The following is a 20,659-nucleotide window of genomic DNA, read 5'->3' as shown; positions in this document are numbered from 1 at the left end:
TATTTTATGTATTTTATGTATTTTATGTATTTTATGTATTTTATGTATTTTATGTATTTTATGTATTTTATGTATTTTATGTATTTTATGTATTTTATGTATTTTATGTATTTTATGTATTTTATGTATTTTATGTATTTTATGTATTTTATGTATTTTATGTATTTTATGTATTTTATGTATTTTATGTATTCTATGTATTCTATGTATTCTATGTATTCTATGTATTCTATGTATTCTATGTATTCTATGTATTCTATGTATTCTATGTATTCTATGTATTCTATGTATTCTATGTATTCTATGTATTCTATGTATTCTATGTATTCTATGTATTCTATGTATTCTATGTATTCTATGTATTCTATGTATTCTATGTATTCTATGTATTCTATGTATTCTATGTATTCTATGTATTCTATGTATTCTATGTATTTTATGTATTTTATGTATTTTATGTATTTTATGTATTTTATGTATTTTATGTATTTTATGTATTTTATGTATTTTATGTATTTTATGTATTTTATGTATTTTATGTATTTTATGTATTTTATGTATTTTATGTATCTTATGTATCTTATGTATTTTATGTATTTTATGTATTTTATGTATTTTATGTATTTTATGTATTTTATGTATTTTATGTATTTTATGTATTTTATGTATTTTTATGTATTTTATGTATTTTATGTATTTTATGTATTTTATGTATTCTATGTATTCTATGTATTCTATGTATTCTATGTATTCTATGTATTCTATGTATTCTATGTATTCTATGTATTCTATGTATTCTATGTATTCTATGTATTCTATGTATTCTATGTATTCTATGTATTCTATGTATTCTATGTATTCTATGTATTCTATGTATTCTATGTATTCTATGTATTCTATGTATTCTATGTATTCTATGTATTCTATGTATTCTATGTATTCTATGTATTCTATGTATTCTATGTATTCTATGTATTCTATGTATTTTTTATGTATTTTATGTATTTTTATGTATTTTATGTATTTTATGTATTTTATGTATTTTATGTATTTTATGTATTTTATGTATTTTATGTATTTTATGTATTTTATGTATTTTATGTATTTTATGTATTTTATGTATTTTATGTATTTTATGTATTTTATGTATTTTATGTATTTTATGTATTTATGTATTTTATGTATTTTATGTATTTTATGTATTTTATGTATTTTATGTATTTTATGTATTTTATGTATTTTATGTATTTTATGTATTTTATGTATTTTATGTATTTTATGTATTTTATGTATTTTATGTATTTTATGCGCTGGTAATTGCACTTCTCTGGAAGATATCCAGATATCCAGCGCCGACACACAACTTATAAACATAAGTTGGTGTCGGTTATGCTGGATGAAATCCAGAAAAGCATTGCTGCCATTAAGGAGGAAGTGGTCACAATAATATTATTTATAAGGATAGTAGATATATTGTTGATAAATACCGATGAAGGTGATGTCAGAGGCGAATTGATGGAACCACTTGAGAACTGCAATTTTATTAAAGTAAGTTAACATATTTTTTATGATCGTATTATAAAATGTTTTGTTAGAAAAAACTATTTTAGTTTTCTAGGTACCGAATTAACTAATTACTTTTGAATTTTATTGAAATTTAATAACGTAAAAATAAATAGAAATTAACACTGCATAATGTAGGTTTATTTTATAATTAATATTTTTTAAAACTAATATATTCTTTTAGAGTGTTGCAGAAAAGTTTGCAACACATATCTACTCATCATTTTTTATTAGATAAACAAAAACTTAATTGCGATACGTAATTTCATTAGTTCTGATAATAAAAAAAATTGATGCGTACCGGGTGGCCAACTAAGAATGGACGCCGGCTGTATCTCAGAAACTACTTATCGTATAACTCTGGGAAAAAAATTCTAATAAGTAAATCGACCAAGAGAAATCGCTGGAAATTATTTTCAAGTTCCAAAAATGTCGTTTCTAGACGGCGTTTCTCTAATAGCCATTCAGAAAACAGGGTTTTTCTCAAAGATATGCAGGTGAACAGGTATTTTAAATATTATTATTGTAATCATCGAGAATTTTTTTTGGTATAGAGTGTTTTGCTCTATCTCATAAAATAAAGTGGTGGGGGAAGGTTAAACTTGCTTTTATTTAAACAAGGATAACTCTGGTTTGGGTTAGCCGATTTAAACAAACTAGGGATCGTTTAAAAGAGCTCTTCTTCCTTCATCATCTCCAGTATAAATTTTGTTTTCATAATTTTTTTCGTGGTAGCTAGAGGGTGCTGTTTGACATCATAACAGATATTGCGCTTTTGCATAAAAAATTTAAATAGTAGGTTATTTTTTTGCACAGTAGGTTATTTTTTGCATATTTGCACAGATAAATAGAGCACTAAGCCTAACATGACTTGTTCTCGTAATATCTCCGGTCCAAGAGAATATAGCAAGTTGCGGTTTGCGCTGATATTTTGGAAATTTTGTGCTCTATTTAACTGTGCAAAGAGACATATAGCCTCTTATTTTAATTTTTTTATACAAAAGCGCAATATCTGTTATCATGTTAAACAGCGCCCTCTAGCTACCACGAAAAAAATTATGGCAACAAAATTTATACTGGAGATCGTTAAGGAAGAAAGGCTCTTTTAAACGAGCCATAGTTTGTATAAATCAGCTAACCCAAACCAGAGTTATTCTTATTTTAATAAAAGCAAGTTTAACCTTCCCCCACCACTTTTTTATATAGAGCAAAACACTCTACCGGGTGCGTCTCAAAAGTGGCTCTCCCCTATAACTTCTATATTTTTTCAGATAAATAGACGAGATTTGGTATGTTAGTATATGACATAAATTAGGATTGATTGGTGTATCCAATTGTTTTTGGTCACTTCCGGTTTCACCGGAAATGACTACAACTTTTGATTTTTAAATGGCACCCTCGGTATTTTTTTCTTTATTCGATAGAAAATGACATTCTGAATAGAATGACATATCATATGTCAACATTTGACATTCTCGCTTAATAAAAAATTGTATTTTAAACTTCAATCTAGGGTGCTATGGCTACGTTAAAAATACTAATTCTTCATCAAGGAGCCTTGGAAAAATAGATTCGATCGTCTAATGTTTTTAGTGTCTTGTCCTGGCCAATTAGAAAATGCTCTAATCGTATTTTTAATCATATCTCAATTTTTTCAAATGGAACGAGTGTGGCTCATTAGCATATTTAGAAAAAGCATTTTATTACGAATAATTTGATACCACACACTTGGTATTTCAAGTCAAATTTTCGTTACGAACCGCAAGATTTAATTTCAAATAAACCATATGCGAAAATGTCAAAAGTTGACATATGATATGTCATTCTATTCAGAGTGACATTTTCTATCAAATAAAGTAAAAAACTACCGGGGGTGCCATTTAACAATCAAAAGTTGTGGTCATTTCCGTTGAAACCGGAAGTGACCGAAAACAATCCTAATTTATGTCATATACTAACATACCAAATCTCGTTTTTTTTAACTAAAAAAAAAGAAGTTATAGAGGTGAGCCGGTATTGAAACGCACCCAGTATATCAAAAGAAATACAAATTTCTCGATGATTACAACAATATTTAAAATACCTGTTCATGCAGGTGAATTTTTGAGAAAATCCCTGTTTTCTGATTGGCTATCAGAGAAACGCCCACTAGTGCACATTTTTCAAACTTGAAAATAATTTCCAGCGATTTACTTATTAGAATTTTTTTTTCCCAAAGTAATACAATAAGTAGTTTCTTAGATACAGCCGGCGTTCATTCTTAGTTGGCCACACGGAACTTACACAGTATTTATTTATTTTTACAGCCTGAAGGAGAGGCCTGTTCCGGCAACGGCTACCGCCAAGAAGCCCAAAAGTACCTCCAGAAACATATTAGCTTATGCAAACAAGCTCGACAATACTTTAAACGTGGCAACACCGAGATCCCTATTTTTTTCTGGTTTGGCGGGCATTCAAACTATTTACTATCAACGGGCCAAGAGTAGAGCAGCTACAGAAATTTTGAAAGAGAATTCAAAGAGAGTACAAGATTTCAATACGCTGGATCTGCACTTCTTGTATGTTAAAGAAGCGCTGCCTTCGTTAGACGATTTCTTGGACAAAAACATTATCCTTCTAAGACACTGTGCGTTAAAAAGTACAGATTTGAAGATAATCACTGGCTGGGGGAATAACAATTCTGGCAAACCAAGGCTAAAACCTGCGGTTCAAGGTCACTTCAGGAAACGCCATCTACCGTAAGCATTTTATTTTTATTTTAAGTATTTTTTAAGTAAAAGAGTATAATATTTTAAGTTAATAAAATTATATAAGAATTCTTGCCACTTAACTGTTGATATAGAAATTTAATTCCACGCTGTGTCTGTCATAATGTGGATCAACCTGCTTTCACTACCGGTTTCGGAGCCCTACTCAATCATCAGGTGAGCTTGGGTAGATCCACAAAATGACAACCACAGCGCAAAGTAGTTAATTCCGACTTGTCGGAAAGTATCGGTTAGATATTAAGTCCCGAACGGAAGATAGCGGCCTTCATGCAATGGTAGTACTTTTGTACCACCGAGGCGCAACTATCGATAGTAAAAGGATGGTAAAAGGCTTTTTTTCAGGCAAGCCAAATTATAAAATAGGAAACAAATTTCATGCAGTATAAGTTGTAGATACCATTGCACACAGGCCGCTATCTCCCGTTCGGGACTTAATATCTAACCGATACTTTCCGACAAGTCGGAATTAACTACTCTGCGCTGCGGTTGTCATTTTGTGGATCTACCCAAGCTCACCTGATAATGGAGTAGGGCCCCGAAACCGGTAGTGAGAGCAGGTTGATCCACATTATGACGAACACAGCGTGGAATTAATTTCTATGTTAGCAATTCAAGGCAAGAAACTCTTATATAATCTCATAATTTTTTAAATAAACAAAAGTTTAACTGCGATACGTAATTTCATCTGTTCTGATAATAAAAAAAATGATGCTTACTTTCTTACTGACACTGTATTTATTTTTTAAAGCTCGAAGGGGAGGCCTTTTCGGGTAACGGCTACCGCCAAGAAGCGAAAAAGTACTGCCAAAAATGTACGAGTTTGCACACAAAATCTCGACAGTACTTTCAACGCGGCGAAACTAACATCGGCAGGTTTTATTCAACTTTAGCAGCCAAACAGATTGTTTACACCGAAATGGCCAATAGTAGAGCAGCCGAAGCATTCCTGAAAGAGAATGCACAGGGATTGAAAGACCCTGTGCATACAATCGACCTTCACTTCCTCTACGTCAAAGAGGCTTTAAAATCGGTAGATAATTTTTTGGACACTAACATTAGCATTCTTAGACGGAGGTCACCTAAAGCAAAACACCTAAAAATAATTACCGGCAGAGGGAACAATAGCGAGGGGCCACCCAAGTTAAAACCTGCAGTTCAAGGCCACTTGGTGGCATCACGTCATCTAAAGTAAGCATTTTATTACTCTTTTAAGTATTTCTTCTAGCGTTTTTATTTGACAAATTAATGTAAAAGGGTAAAATAATTTAAGTTATTGTCAATGAAGTTTTCTAGATGTTTATCCGTCAATATACCCATACCGTCTAATGTAGCTTAACTGCGGTATTCGAACCGAGCTCACCGTAGCAGAAGGATACATTTAAAAAACTTTTTACCACTGTTTTCGATTCTCGATTACAATGATATTATCCTTGTATATATATTTTTAAAGTAGATCAACCTAAGACGTTTATGGACTAAGACTACTAGATGGCAGGACCGGTTTCCCTACAGAAAAATATTTTTTGTTACTCTGAATTTTGAAGCTACCAATAAAAACAGAGAAAATAAAAATCGATAATTTTCAGACTGTGCCAATTGGTTACTAATCGACCAGATGCTTTTTGTCTATTAGATATGCTATAAAAGCTGGCAATTATACAATTCGACCATTGTAAATACCCGACAAATTCTTCAAGGCCGACAAGGCCGATGCTTCTCACTGATAAGAAAAAAAATGTTTGTTTAGATAATTTTCGAGGTATTTTTTTTCTTTCTGAATGCACATTTTAAAGTATTTTATATTCTTTTTCCCCTTGACCTATTTTCCTGGTTGCACGTATGGAAGTTCTGTTTCTTCTAGTTTTAGAAAATGTTCTTATTTCTTTGTAGTTGTAGTGTAAAATTAGATTAATTTATTAAGTTTAATTATGGTGTTTAGCGTAGCATGTTAGTGTAGTCTACCACAAATAGTTTTGTAGTGTTTTTATAGTTTATTTTGTAGTTAAGTAGTAGGTGAAGGGATAATTTTGTTATTTTTTCTTTTTGTTTGATAATTTGTTCAGTGTAGAATACAAGAATAAGTAGTTGTGTAGTGTTTTTAAGAGATTATATTCGTTTATGTTGTAGTTGAGTAGTAGGTGAAGGGGTATTTGGGTATTTCTTCTTTTTGTTTTTCTTGTAATAATTGTAGTAGTTCTATTAAGTATTGTGATAGATACATTATATCTTTCTTCAACTTCGTTGAAAAGTGCGTTATCATATAATCTTGGTTTTCTGGTAGCAGAATATAGGAAAAAAAATCTGATCAAATTTATTTGAAATTAAATTAATCTAGCCTTATTAATCAAATTAAACTAATCAAATAATAATAATAGTTTCAAAATACTATACAGGGTGAGTTTCCTACGATGGGTATCTTGGAAACTACTGGAGATAGAGAGTCGGTTAATGGGGAAAGAATTGCAGTTTTGTGGGGTCATAAATATGCGCCTTTCGGATTTTTGAAAAAGTTTATCGCCTACTAGATATTTCGAAAAAAAAAACAAATTTTGGCTATTTTAAAACTTGTACCTAATTCCATTATAATCTATTTTAGACAAAAAGTTGTAGATAATCACATACCTCATGAGTTTGTGTTTTTTGATTTTTTCTAAAGCCTGTAATTTTTTACCATAGTTGGCCATGACTTCATAAAAATCGCCAATTTTAAGCTTTTCGGCGATATAGGTATATATGTTTTTTTCAAAAAATTACAGTTAGATACAGAGTTATAGTTATAGCCAATTCTTTTCTTTCTTGGCTAATTTCACTTAGTTAGCATGGTATTCTTACTCTGTTATGATTTATAACATGAAAACATAGAATATATTATTAAATGGTTCTTTACGATTTACATTACTCAAACTAAAACTTCATAATATCACTACCCCATATACTTAAGTTATTTTAGAAAATGTTCTCCCGTACCGCCTCTTCGAGGGGGCCCATGCAACTGGTCCACCTCTTCCGATCCCTGAGTTTGCATAATTGTGATATAAATAATTTTTAGGAGGGTATATTATTACATTACTCTGAGGAAAATAACGAGAATAATCGATATTTTTGATTCCGCCCCGAAAGGTTCACGATTTGTCCTCCAGCTGGCAGCAGATTTTGTCGAGCCGGTTGGTCAACTTAAAGAATATATAAACAAGGATATTATATATAAACTTGGTGAAACGATAATTCATAAATAAACATACAAAAGGAAAAAAAAATACAAATTACAAAAACACTAGAAATTCAAACTGATCATAAATATAGTATATAATATATGTAATTATTAACCTTTTCTTTGCTTTATTATTTTTAGGACTACAACCAGAATAATAACAACAAGAACCTTGAAAACTAGAAAGTGTGAGTACAGGTACAATTATTTTTAGTAAGCCTCTTCTCATTTTAACTATCATTGTTTCTTAAGTCTTAAACATTGTTTGTTCTATTTTTTTAAAAGCTTTTATGTTATGATTTTTATTTTTATGTATTGCATGTATTTTTAGGTATTTTATGTATTTTATATATTTTATGTATTTTATGTATCTTACGTATCTTACGTATCTTATGTATCTTATGTATCTTATGTATCTTATGTATCTTATCTACCTTATGTACCTTATGTACCTTATGTACCTTATGTACCTTATGTATCTTATGTATCTTATGTATCTTATGTATCTTATGTATCTTATGTATCTTATGTATCTTATGTATCTTATGTATCTTATGTATCTTATGTACCTTATGTATCTTATGTATCTTATGTATCTTATGTATCTTATGTATCTTATGTATCTTATGTATCTTATGTATCTTATGTATCTTATGTATCTTATGTATCTTATGTATCTTATGTATCTTATGTATCTTATGTATCTTATGTATCTTATGTATCTTATGTATCTTATGTATCTTATGTATCTTATGTATCTTATGTATCTTATGTATCTCATGTATCTTATGTATCTTATGTATCTTATGTATCTTATGTATCTTATGTATCTTATGTATCTTATGTATCTTATGTATCTTATGTATCTTATGTATCTTATGTATCTTATGTATCTTATGTATCTTATGTATCTTATGTATCTTATGTATCTTATGTATCTTATGTATCTTATGTATCTTATGTATCTTATGTATCTTATGTATCTTATGTATCTTATGTATCTTATGTATCTTATGTATCTTATGTATCTTATGTATCTTATGTATCTTATGTATCTTATGTATCTTATGTATCTTATGTATCTTATGTATTTTATGTATCTTATGTATCTCGTGTATCTCATGTATCTTATGTATCTTATGTATCTTATGTATCTTATGTATCTTATGTATCTTATGTATCTTATGTATCTTATGTATCTTATGTATCTTATGTATCTCATGTATCTTATGTATCTTATGTATCTTATGTATCTTATGTATCTTATGTATCTTATGTATCTTATGTATCTTATGTATCTTATGTATCTTATGTATCTTATGTATCTTATGTATCTCATGTATCTTATGTATCTCGCGTATCTTATGTATCTCATGTATCTTACGTATCTCGTGTGTCTTATGTATCTCGTGTGTCTTATGTATCTCATGTATCTTATGTCTCATGTATTTTATGTATCTCATGTATCTCATGTATCTTATGTATCTTATGTATCTTATGGATCTTATGTACCTTATGTATCTTATGTATCTCATGTATCTTATGTATCTTATGCATTTTATGTATCTTATGTATCGTATGTATCTTATGTGTCGTATGTATAATGTGTAATGACCACCTATTTTTTCTCGTTGCACGAGTAAGGGTGTTTCTCAAATGTTTTATAAGTGTACGTGCCTTGATCACTCCACTTCTCTACATGACCATCCACATAATTGATTTTTTACAGGAATATAATAATATTATTAAATTGACATGCGACAGCCCCGTTCGCCATCTACAGATCATTTTTATAATTTTCTTCACTTTTAACATTTGACCGGTGACAGCTGGATGTCACAGTTGTCGTCTGTCGGTTGCTTTGCGCCTTCACGCCTTAGATTGAGAGGGAATTGAATGTTTTAAATAAATACAAAGGCTTAACCGCCTCAAGAGAGCCCTCTCTTTTTTGTGGTTGACTGATCAGCGATGCTTCACGGTGGAGTTTTCAATACAAGCCAATTTTTTAATGTAGTTTTTTATGAAGGTCTCTTGTACCACGTTTAGTATGTTTTTTCGTCTTAACTTTTATAGCAATAATTGTATAACAATTGTATAACATTTCAGTGTCCTGAGGAAGGAATGAATAAATTCCGAAAGCTTGACAATTAACAAAGTGTATTAATTCTATGTTAAACCCTTACGACTGCAACCCCACTAGTTCCTAGATTTTCTTTCTCACTAGCCAGTCGAGACTACTTTCTGCTTATATATTTTATTTTTTTCTGCTTATATATTAAATGATGCATTTTAATGTCAAATATTTATAACTGGAAAAATAAATGGACCTTCAGAATTCAGAAAACAGTCTGGCACATCCAAAGTGGTGGAAAGCCAGTCTGGCTTAAAATTTGCGGATGCAAAAATTTTACAGATTTTTGAAATCCATAACCCTTATTTTCCCATGCTTGAAATTTAACGTATAATTTGATACCATCATAAACTATAATCAAAAGCAAGTCTGGCTGATTTACGAAATTGGCAAATTTTTGCTCTTATTATCCCAGATTTGGAAAAAAATGCCACATGATAAATAATAGTACCATAATTTAATAGAAAATACACGTCTGGCAGTCATTTACAATCAAGAAAGCCCCGCCAGATTCACAAGTTAGGTCGTACATTTCGTATATTTAGATGCGAAAATTTCTGACACTGCAATTTCGTGATTTTCAATACAGTAAAATCGAGAAACACATTACTCTTAATTTCAAAAACCGCTCTAGACCCAAACACATTCATTTGATGAGAAGTTTAGGACAAGGCACTTGACCGGATTTTTTTATTGCTACAACTGAAAAACTAATGGAAATACAAAATAAAATCAAGAGATCAATTTTCTAGAGAATAAAATTTCCTACCACAAGTATTTGAAAATTTAATAATACAACTTTCTTAAATCTCTAATAATTCTAAAATATAATAATAAATAATTCTAATAAATAATCTCTTAATCTCAAATAATTAATACCATAATACCAGACGTAAAAGTATCTAATAATTAAGATATCAATGGCAGTGAATAAGAAACGACGCCTCAGTGAAGTCATGGTAGGCTTTGGAAAAAAGTTGCTTTTGACGTAATAGTATAAACGTCAAATTGTTATTAGATCAATATTTTGATAGTCTTAGCAGCGTTTTTTCTCTTTTAAATAAAAAAACGCTGCTTAGACTGTCAAAATGTCGATATAATAATATTTTGATGTCTAAACTATCCCTTTAAAAGCAATGTTTTTCCAAAGCCTACCATGAGGCGTCATTTCTTGTTCACTGTCATTGATATCTTAATTATTAAATATTAATATACCTAGTATTTGGTATTTTGATACATTGTAGATTCTTTGAATAAAATAATCTTTATTATCTTATTTTTTTATTAGAATGGTCATAATTAGGAGGGCTAGAGATACCATGTTAGAAAAATAAGGTAATTACACTGAAAAAAATATTGTTCATAATATTAATGAACATTGATTATTAACTGTTGTTTCATTGGGACAATCATTTTTTTCATTACTATAATGATTTGATAATCATAGATCGATGTCCGATTTATTAATACTATGAATCAAATTTCATCAATATAATGAAAATCTGGTTATTAAATTAATGTAAGATTTTCATTAATATAATGAAATTATTTTAGTGCTGAAACTTTAATAAACACATATTCATTATATTAATATACTAAATCATTGATTAATGAGTTGTACATTGTGACAATGAACAATGTTGTTAATACAACGAACACACACTACATTATATATATGTACACGGTTATTAATATCATGAATAAAATATTAGGGCTTAAATGTCCGCCATGTTGATCGGTTACTTTGGCACTTTAATAACGTCTGTGTGGTTGAGTTATTCAGTGAGGCTTTAGTTTCATTAGAGCGGTAAGTGTTCTCTTCAATATTTTAAATATTTTAAATAAAAGTTCTATCGTATTGTAGTTAATTTGTTGTGTTGTCAAATCAAATTCCGCTGTGTGAGATCTCTGGTGTGGGTATTCATTAAAACAGCGGTTTCCAAATATGTTTCAGAAGATAAAAACAAAAAGAAGAAAAACATAGTAACAAGTCGAGGCATGGAACTGATTATGGTAAATTCGAGTGTTCTTTTAATATTTGGCATTTTAATTATTTTGATATATGTCTTTTAGAACCGGAAGATGTTGAGACCAGCCTTCAAGCCCTCAAATTCGACAATTTAACATCGTACCCACTTGATGCGACTTGAAAAGCCTGTTGCAAATTCGTCTAGACGTTATCAAGTCTAAGGATACAGCTAATATAATGAAGAAATGGTCTTTTTATAGAAATCCCTCAGGATATCGACTGGTAAATTAATTTTCTTATTATAATTTACCCTCAAATTAATAATAACATTACTATTCTCTTCGTCGATTCGATTTTTTAAATTTTTATTTGTATATTATGCTATATCGAGTTTAATAAATTATTATTAGTTTATTGCACTTGTTTTTTTATTAATAATCCCTAATGGAAAAATTTACTGTGCTCGTAAGTAAGTCGGCATTATTAGTAATTTTGTTACCTTTGTAGCTAAGGGCTTGTTCAAATGGAAATCTATTTATAGTAGAATTATTTTAGGTAGTTGGCTGGGAAATGACTATCAATGACATTTCATATCAATGACAGCGATCTTCATCATCGATTATACGGTGTAACAAGAGTTACTAATAGTGTCGACTTTTAAATGTATAACTAAATAGGTTATGAAATTATTTCATGGTATTAATGATAACGGTTCATTAATACAATTAAATAAATTTCATTGTATTAATGATACGGTTCATTAATACAATGAAATTATTTCATTGTATTAATGATACGGTTCATTAATATAAGGATTTAGGTACATTATATTAATGAAATCTGTTCATTGTACCAATGAATGTGTTCTTCAAATTAATGAACACTGTTCATTGATTTAATGAACTTAAAGTTCATAGAGTTAATGAATTACTTTTCATTGTGCCAATGAAATCGTTCATCGGCTCAAAATTAATGATTTAATTCATTATATTAATGAACTTTTTCATTATATTTATGTCGACTTTTGGTTCAGTGTAAGGGCTTATTTTTTCGTATTTATTATAATTTTGCTAATAACTTTGGTTTGAAAAAAGATATCAAGATGCGGGTTTCGCTAACTTTTTAAGCTCTTATTACTTTTAACTATCAGCTAAAATTACCTATACTAACGCATTTATTTTTTTTTTTGAAAAAAACGTGCAATGTTTGGTAAATTGTAAGACAGCGCCCCCAAGTGTCTACTTTCAAAAGCTTATTATTATTATTTATATACGGTTTAATATAGAGTAAGGAATGCTCTTTTAAACGGGCCCCAGTTTGTTGGATTCCGTTGGTCCAGTCCGGAGTTATTAATATTTAAATAAAAACAGGTCTAACCTTCCCCCACCACTTTATTTTAGCAAATACGAGAAAATTGTTCTAACAAAAAATATTCGAAATTTACTGAAGAATACGAAACTATTGTTTATAGGACATTGTATCTAGGCAAAATTAAAAAAAAAACATTTTGTTATTTTCCATAGCAGTTACATCCTCTAGCGGCCGTTTTACAAACTTGAAAATAATTTCCAACAATTTCTCATGGTCTCGTTAGTTATAAATATTTTTTTCTGCAAACCCTACGACTAATACTTTCCGAGATACAGCCGAGAGCTATAAAAAGACACAACTAGACAAACACTAGGCAGTCATCATCAAACACTCTGCGAAAAAACACCTCTAAACTCAAATTAATATTTCTACCTCGAGATGCTAAAAGAACAGATTTATTCTGTATTAAACCTATTATGATTAGACTTTAACTTCCTCCTCTGGCTTTTATTTATTATTAACCCCCAACCTCATTAATTATGAAGGCTTTTTCTACGAGCCGACCTTTGTTTCTGCGTTTGTGCGGTCGCATCCTCAACTTTCCGTCGCTTTTAGTCGGATCCAGGTCGAATTATTTATGGCGACGACCTCATATCGCTCTAGCTTAAGCTCAAACAGCCCTGTTTTGTGTAGAAACTCCGGTGATATTATTAGGATAGAAGAGTGCGCTGAGTTTAGAGAAAAGCCGAGTTAATAAATCTCGTTGCAAACTTTAAACTTTGGAATTTTAGTCTGGTTCACATGTACCATTTTTAGTAAAATTTTTCAGTATTCTCCGAAAATTATGAATGTGGTGTCATTCGATTCATATTGGCACCTAGAAAGTTTAAGGAAAAGTCCGAAAAATTACTAAAGTTATTACCAATTAAGTGGGGGTTTGTTTTTTTTGGAATATCTCGAAAAATATTGAAAGATTTTCAAAAATTGAAAAAAAATTCAAAAAGATGAGAAAATTTGCCAAAAAGCTCCCGGTTTCAGCTCCCGGAACTGTAGCTCAAATATTTATAATTTTTACAGAGTCCTGAAAACAGCCCTTTAACAGCGCTTTCAGATGGACCGGACCGTCGCGTCGGCGACTTCGAGTTCGTCGACGGCTTTGAAAAAACACGCGGACGCTCCGCTCCATCTGGTGGACCGTCCGCGACTTCGAGCAAGTACCATGAGTTTATATTTATGAACGATTTCACATGGATCGCGTATGCTCCGTCCGGATGATTTCGTCCGACGGCTATCTTGAAAAAACACGCCGGACGGTTCGTCGCGGACGCTCCGCTCCATCTGAAAGCGCTGTTAAAGGGGCCGAATGCATCCTTGTTTAATTTAGTGTCTCCGACTTACTGAAAAATTTGAAATAATCTGTGTATTTACTATATTTTTTGTTGTCTTATTAGTTAAGCCATATAGCGTAGTTTTTGAGAAAAATCCCAAGTAGACCTCCAAAATATACAGCTCCAATATTCCGTTGGCATAACTACTACTACGTATTTTTTGAATTAAAATAAGTTAATTGCACACAATTTACCTCTTTACAAAAGCAACGTATTCTTCGTTTGTCCGTTAGAGGGCATCAATAAAAAATAAACCTGAACGTTAATTAATTTAAAATTTATGAAGCTAATTGTCCAATATCATTTGTGATCCTAACATCATTTCATATTTTCGCCTATTAGATTAGCGCATACTAGATTTTATGCGACTGCATAGCTTTATGTGAAAGATATTTTTTTATCAGTCAGCTTCGGAAAAACATTTTTTTTTCTCAAAAAGTATGCGCAGTGGCGATTTTTTACAAGGGACAAAAAATCTTCTAAATATTAGAAGGACCATCTTAGAAAAGAAATCGGCGTCGGTGGAGTTGGAAAAGTATTTCTACTAATATATATGTTGGAGGTCATTTTTATTGTCGGTATTTTTTTAAAGTTTGATGAACAAACGGACAAACAATAAAGCACTTTTGTAAAGAGGTACGTTGAATGCAATGGACTTATTTTCACTCCAAAAATACGTATAGTAGTTCTGTATCGGTGAAAAATATAAAGTATTTTTTATTTAAATGATTCAATAGATACGTATTTTACTAATTACATCACTATTATAAAAGGTGTGCCAAAAAGTTCGCGACAAAATGGGAAAATATGAGGGGCAAACCGCTGGTGGGGTATTTATTGTACAAGCACTTGGTAATACTGGTATTTTTTGGTACTTTTGGTACTAATTTGGTATTTTTGGTACTAATTAGGTATTATTTGGTAATAAACTGGTATTATTTGGTAATAAACTGGTATTATTTGGTAATAAACTGGTTTTATCTGGTATTAAACAGGTATTTTGTTGGACATCTGGCAACGGTGGATGTGGAATGGACACACGGCCGGGAAGCTGATTGCACCATTTCTAGCTCATTTGCATTGAAAATGAGCCGCCTTCGCGCTTTTTTACACGTCAAAAATTTTTGGTGTTGACCTATTTTATATGAAGTATTTTAAAGTTTTTATATTTAGTGTCTAAGGTACCTACTTAACAATAAAATATACCTCGTATTTGAAAAATAGGTTATTTTTACCCGATATTAATTGCCCAGCTTGCTATTTTTCAATGCATAAAAATAGTTTTTACGCAAAAACGGTATACATAACGGCATACGAAAAAATGTCAAGAAATTAAAGAAGTCGCATCATGGAAACATAATATGGATAATTTAGAATTTCTTATTTTTCTTGTGCATATAATTATACTAGCGTGTACCAGCGACTTCGTTCGCGTCGAATTAATCATTTGTAATGGCGATAAAGCAAAGCAAGAATTTCCATTAACATAAAAACTGGATAAATTTTTCTCACATTTATGTCAGCATGAGAAAAAACAATATGGCGATATTATTATATAACTTGGTAATATTTGAGGGGTAGTTTCATCTCGTTGGAATTTGACTTTCGAAAAATCCGTTTGCCAAAAATAAGCTTTTTACGTCAAGCAGTTTAAGCAGAATCGTAGTTAAGAAATTACCCAACTTTTTGGAACACCCTGTATGATTTTTTAAAAAATTTCAAAATATTTAAAAAAACCAAATAAATTATGCTTGTCCAAGCATTTTCCCGAACGACTAACCGTTTTTTAAATAACAAATATTGTAATATTTGAGGGGCGTTTTTACCCTCTTGGAATTTGAGATTCGAGAAACCCCTCCTAGAAATACCCCACAGCCAATCCGTTGCCAAAAATCAGCTTTAAAAGTCAAGCAGTTTAAGCAGAATCGTGATTACTCAATGGTCATATTTTATGAAACAACCTGTATACATTTATAAAAAATCTTAAAATATGTAAAACAACAAAATAAAATATACGTGTTTAAGAGTTTTTCCGAAAAACTCACTGGTTTTTAAATAAAAAATATTTTAATATTTGAGGGATAGTTTCACCCCATTAAAATTCGAGTTTCGAAAAATCCCTTCTTATCGAACCTCTACACCCTAAAGACAATCTGTTTTCCAAAAATCAACTTATTACGTCAAGCGCTTTAAGCAGGATTGTGATTAATCAAAGACCAGATTTTTCAAAACGCCCTGTATACATTTTTAAAAAATCTTAAAATATGTAAAAAACAAAATAGAATATACGTGTTTAAGCGTTTTTTCGTAAACTTGACCGTTTTTTACATAAAAAATATTGTAATATTTGAGGGGTGGTTTTACCCTCTTGGAACTGGAATTTCGAAAAATCCCTTCTTATCGAACCTCTACACCCTAGAATCAACCTGTATGCCAAAATTGAGCTTCTTACGTTGAGTGGTTTAAGCAGGATCGTGATTAATCAGTATGTCAGTCACTTAAGGATTTTATATATTAGTATAGATTTTTGAGCTTATAAGTAACAAATAGCGCAAATAACAAAAAATTCAATTGCTTTTTATGTCTAGTTTTTATTTTATAAATTTTTGAAGTATCGATGTTAATGGAACCGTTAAAATGACTTTTTAAACGTGTCATGACAGTAGCTTTATTCGAGTTCCCAAAAAGTACGGTTCTAGAACGGTTCAAAACACTGGCACAATATGATTTTTTGCAACTTTTGATATGAATGATTGTCGTAATTAGACTGTGCGATTGTTTTAAACCGTTCTACAACCGTACTTTTTTGGAACTCGAATTAAGCTTATATGTTTTTCTGACCTAATTATCGTAGTTTGACATGAATAGGCCCTAAAGCTCCAAATATCTTCAATTCTTTAGATACTAAAAGAATAATACTAATTTGGTATTTTTGGTATTAATTTGGTATTTTTTGGTTTGGTATTTTTTGGAAATAATTTGGTATTCTTGGTACTTTTTTCCCAAAATTGGTATTTATTGTACACCATTTTTGGCAGCGGTTTGCCCCTCGGGAAAATATTTTTGACATGTTGAAAAAAATATATGCGAAATTAGGTATTTCAGCGTGCCCAAAAACAAAAAATAATAATTTAACATACAAAAATTTTCTTTACCTATACAAAACGTGGGGTTATGGGATAAAATATAGAAAATTGTCAAGGAAATAAATTGTTTAGAGTATCATTTTACGTCTATGTACCAAATTTCACAAATATAGATAGACGAACACTCAAAACAGTAATAATAAAGTAATTATTGATAGAAAAATGTTAACTCTTCGGAGGATTTTCAAAAATCGCATTTTTACCTAAAATTACTAATAAAACAAAATAGATCCAACAACAATAATACCTAATACAATATTTCAATCTTTAAGATACCAAACTTGTTGCAATGCTTTATAGAAAAGAAAAAAATCAACCTAATATACTTTATTTTGTCTAGAATAGAGTTAGATCATTTAAAAAGTCCTGACTGTAAAAAAATGAAGTTACTTTAATTGTATTATAGGCTGTTATATGTCGACATAAAAAATAAATCTTATTTTTACATAAGAAATCTAACCACGAGAGATGGCAAATGTCTGAAACACCCTGTATTTCAGTAATTATTTTTTTTTATTAAGGTTAAACTTTATTTAGAGATTATTTACCTCCGTTTCACTTAAAAGATAATATTTAGGAACTAATCTGTAGTAGCAAAATACAAATTTGAAATTTAATTAATTATTATTATTTCTATGTATAGCATGTCCCATTTAAAAAAAATTATATCAAAGATGTAAACTCAAAGGGACCAATGTGGGAATATTTTCAAAAGATAATCAGCCTTTATTGTATTCTAATTTACCATTCACGTTGCATGAAATTATTGGCCAATTTAACACTATTCAAATTAAAAGAACATGAAGAGAGTGTCAATAATGCAAAAAGAGGCTAATAATTTTATTCGGGTTTTCAATAGATAGGAGGTAATAAACTGCCTTATTTAATATGTAGTATATTGTGGGTCAGGTACTAAATAGAAGTATCTATTCAAGGTGTTTATGTTTTTTATTTATATTTTTATTCAATAAAAAAGGTGTTATACTTAATTGTAGTTTGATGACTAGCAGTGGCAGATCTAGGGTAAATACGTCGTAGGCAAAGACAAAATAAGCCACCTAACCTAACGCCCCCCCCCTCCCGAAAAGAATATAAAATATAAAAAAGTATTTGAAACGTTATATTATATTATTACTTAAAACATAAATAAAAACAAAACAGAAACAAAAGAATATATTTAGTACTGCTTACTACAAAATATTGTACGAAATTGCGCTTAAAATTTGACTTTTCTAGCCTTTACAGAAGCCATTTCATCTATCACTTTATTAAAGTTAATTTTTTCGGCTATTTTATACTTTATACTTAATATTCCCAAGTCAGTCAGTCTCTCCTGTGACATAGGTGACATAGTTGAACGCCTAAAATCTTTAATTAATTTAATTTTACTAAACGACCGCTCACATGACACAGAAGTGACTGGCATGGTCAGTGGCGTAGCTACCTAGGGGCTAGGCGGGGCAGTGCCCCGGGGCCCTCACGCTCAAGGGGCCCTCGAATCTTTACCAGAAATCTCAATCGAACTGAACTTTTGGAAATTTCTCCCATTTTCATAATAAATATGACAGGTTGCAACCCCACTTTAATCATGACAACTCATTTGAGAGAAATTGAAAAGGTATGCCTAGAGAATTCCCCTAAATTCTTTCTGTAGGTTGGCAATGCTGTCAATTTGACGGATAGTGATATGTGCCAAGAAATGATCAATTTGAGCGAGACGGGTAAAGTTTTAGCCAAAGCAAAAGTTGCAAATTTATAGAAATGATTTCGAATTATTCAAGTGCAAAGCCAGTGAAACTGCAAGAAAATATGGTATTGATACCCATTTTCAAGAAAAAAGGCAAAGAAAAGTTAAAAAACATTTTGATGAATTAGCTGCTGATCACCGATTTCCAAACCGAGAAAAAATATTTAAAATTGAGATTTTCAATAAATGTACTAGACACAGTAATATTTCAATTAGATACAGGTTTTATTGATAAGAGTGCAGTCTGTCATATATTCGATTTTCTAACACCAACATTTTTATTACATGTTGATGAAGCAACTTTATTACAAAAATGTGACGAATTCCAAAGAAAATTCAGATATAATAGGCCCTAGTTTTTCACTTCAATTTACTAATATTTACCACCTAGTTTTACTTCAACTAACTCAAGCATGGACTGTTTGGTTTGGTTTGGTTGAGCAAATATGGAGTGCTAGAATGCGAAGTATTTACAGCAATGTTATTATTCTTTACAATTCCTGTCACTTCTACAGCAGCTGAAAGGTCATTTAGCAAATTAAAAATAATAAAAAAATATTTAAGAAATAATAGGGGCCAAACTCGACTCCGACATTTATCGCTAATAGCAATTGAAAACAAAAGCGCATCAAGCCTGGATTTAAATGAAGTTATTGATACTTTTGCGAAAACTAAAGCTGGGAAAAAATTGTAAATATAATTGTTATTTAGTCAGTTGGTAGGCCCGACCTTTATATAATAAACCCTTGAATCTTATCTATTTCGTTTTATTAGCCAAACCTACAGCAAGTATTAATTGTCATTTATGTTTTGACTGTTTAATATTTTTATTACCTGCACTGAAGTGCACAGAAAAGAGCTTAAGTAGCTTAGCATTTTTAAAGTATTAGTATAGTTCATATTTTTATTTGATAAAACCTAATTAGTTTACATAGCAGTGGGGCCCCATTTTTTATTGAATTTTTTTGCTACTACATAAAACTACAAACGATTTTGAAGGTTTTTAGACCTTTGTTAAAACAATATTTTTTCTCTTTATTACATTGCGCACAATTGCTTACTTTTTCTGGCTAATTATTAGTACTACAAAAAAATTGAATTTACTACAATCAATTGCATCGTTTGTAATTAATAATAAGCCAAAAATCAAAAATTGGTTGTAAATATTAGAAGGACCGTCTTAGAAAATAAATCGCCGTCGGTGGGGAGTTGAAAAATATGACTTATTTATATTCTGAAATATATTAATTTAATCAAACATTTCTATGGTTTCTGTATTATTTTTTATATACTACCTTTACAGGGTGTCCCAGAAATAAGTGTAAATATTTTAACTGGTAGTACCTATAGTTCAACCCCAGAAGCAAGCCTATGAGGTTTTTTTCGTGAAAAAAAAATTGAAAAATCGAAATTTTTTGGAAATTT

General features: G+C 30.3%; 1 protein-coding gene and 1 long non-coding RNA gene across 2 annotated transcripts in view; one reads left to right on the top strand and one right to left on the bottom strand.

The window, feature by feature from the left end:
* The window catches only part of LOC115890425 (gamma-aminobutyric acid type B receptor subunit 1), a 635,424-nt gene that overhangs the window by 153,986 nt on the left and 460,779 nt on the right, over window positions 1-20,659 (bottom strand). The gene's annotated exons all lie outside the window — the stretch shown is intronic.
* Window positions 1,319-7,855, top strand: LOC115890426. The gene is made up of 4 exons (XR_004051636.1): window positions 1,319-1,548; window positions 3,870-4,301; window positions 5,080-5,519; window positions 7,684-7,855. It is a non-coding gene; the product is annotated as an uncharacterized LOC115890426 (long non-coding RNA).

Source organism: Sitophilus oryzae, unplaced genomic scaffold (genome assembly GCF_002938485.1).
Source record: "Sitophilus oryzae breed Bouriz unplaced genomic scaffold, Soryzae_2.0 scaffold_864_pilon_pilon, whole genome shotgun sequence".
NCBI classification, from domain to species: Eukaryota; Metazoa; Arthropoda; class Insecta; order Coleoptera; family Curculionidae; genus Sitophilus; species Sitophilus oryzae.
The sequence above is the reverse complement of the archived record's forward strand: the minus strand, read 5'-3'. Positions and strand labels throughout refer to the sequence as shown.